The following is a 2,500-nucleotide window of genomic DNA, read 5'->3' as shown; positions in this document are numbered from 1 at the left end:
TTTCACCGGATTCCTTTCACGGACTAGCCGGGAACCTACAGTGAAACCTGGCGCCTGAGAACAACTCCTGCCCAGACGATGCTTGTATGGAGGCAGCAATGTAGTTAGATTGTTAAGAATAAAGATAGTTTTTAAAAAAGTAAACTGAAAAAAATGAAATACCTACAGAGGATAGAAAACCAAGTTGTCAATTTTGCTGTACTTAGCCCATCGTACTGACTTATTTATAGCTGGTGGCGTGCGATTGGTTAAAAATAATTCATGCAGCATGTAGAGTGGAGTGGCCTCTTGACGAACATATAACCCTGATGTGTTGTACTGTAACACTATTAAAAAGGTGGGCCATATCATGCTGGAACCGAAGAGGAACAAAAAACAAACAAAACTAAACTAAAAATGCAAATGAACCAGTTTGCAAAAATCTACATCGTGCCATCACTATATTTGTTGTTATCTTTCAACATACTGGTGCTAAAATATAAGCAATTTATCTCGAAAACTTTGATGCACAACGAAACATCACAAACATTTCGAAAGACAAGCAAGCAGAACTTCCATTTACACAACACTGGCATATTTTGAAAACAAAGTAGCGAGTAGCGATGAAAACAAGAACAAAAATACGTGAGTGCACTATCCTCTCCATTTATCCAGCTTCCTGTCTTTGACTCAAGTATATCATGGACGATTGCTTATCTAATTCCACAAAGAAAGGTTGAGTGTATCGTTTTGTCACAGTCCGAAGATAAGTGCTGGTGAGAACCGTTGTGCGAGCCTCAGGCGGACGAAAATCGGGCGCCTCGTTCAACAAGGAGTAGTTCGGTTGTTACATGGTAATTTGCTTGGCGTTTGTTCGTATCCTATCTTCATATATATATATATATATATATATATATATATATATATATATATATATATATGATTATGCATGTATATATATGAATATATATGTATGTGTGTGTATGTGTGTGTGTGTGTATGCATACGTTCAGGACAGTATATATATACATACATTGTTTTCATGGGATAAACCTAATTGGGATCAGTGACTCACACAGGCCTTTCTCTCTCTCTCTCTCTCTCTCTCTCTCTCTCTCTCTCTCTCTCTCTCTCTCTCTCTCTCTCTCTCTCTCTCTCTCTCTCTCTCTCTCTCACACACACACACACACACATACACACACACCTCATTCATTTCACTCACACGCAATAACATTAATTTATCCTTTTTGTCTCCATCACCCATATCTACTTAACCAGAAACATGATGACCCGCCTCAGACTATCAACTACAGTCTAATTAAGGGGGTTACCAAGCAGATACCAAAGGGACCAGTTACCACGCCTGGACATTAACCGCCACTATGAAGTAAATATCCAAAAAATCGTCATTTCCTTAGCTATCCAGTGATGTAGTTTTTTTTTCAAATTAAAAAGGAAAACAAAACACAGGCGTCCTTTTTAAATACAATTCACATGATAGACCAACTTTCCGGGATTAACTTGGCATTGATGCAGTTTGAAACATTTTAAAAGTAACCAGTTTCAGCAAATTAGAACGCTTCTTTGTGGAGGTGCGTTACATAAATTTGCTGGCAATATAAATTACAGAAGTATCGCTTTAACTATAAGAACGCTATAAAAAAAAATGGTTAAATATCAACTACAATGAATGCAGGTAACACTACCATATAAAACGTAGTGTAGTTTAGGATGCAGTGAATATTTTGAATTTCATCACATATTTATTTCTGTTCTTGATGTTAAAGGAATGGGACTTGGACAATGTATTTCATAATGTTTCCTTTGGAACTTATTACAGATAAGTTCATATTATTCCCTAAGGTTCTTTGAAGTGATATACAAGGAGGATGACAGTTATTATCTAGGTTTACCAGTTCATAATTTGTGAGAAGAGATCGATTATCATTATTGCATTATCCCGTTTTCAATCAGATATAATGCAGTAATTGCATTAAGAGGCACATAAAACATACGAGGAGCATAATCCAACCCATGAATAGGAAAGCTTAAACTGCCCATTCTACGACACAGACAAACACGTATAAAAAAAGCATTACATGTGAGGGTCGTCTACAGGAGTTTTTTCATTCGTTTAGTTCATTTCGGTGAGATTTGCGAAGCATTATACTCTCACCGTCTTTATACTGATCACGACTGTTTCCGTAACGCTGCATCCCGATCTCCTGTGGCGAAAAACTGTGGCTGCTGGGTATTGCTGTTGCTTGGGTGAGGCGAGAAAAGGGGCTGTGCAAGTTAGCTCTACAGTTGACGAAAACTAGAGAAGCGCAGCAAACACGCCGAGATTTTGATTATCTAAAAAATATGGTGCAGCAATGTCTCGTTAGATTATTGAATATATATATATATATATATATATATATATATATATATATATATATATATATATATATATATATATACATGGAATCAATATTTTGTTTGTATTGGGTTTTCCTCGATGTATACAGCAACGCATAAT

Source organism: Penaeus vannamei, chromosome 16 (assembly GCF_042767895.1).
Source record: "Penaeus vannamei isolate JL-2024 chromosome 16, ASM4276789v1, whole genome shotgun sequence".
Taxonomy (NCBI): domain Eukaryota; kingdom Metazoa; phylum Arthropoda; class Malacostraca; order Decapoda; family Penaeidae; genus Penaeus; species Penaeus vannamei.
Note: the sequence above shows the minus strand (reverse complement) of the source record.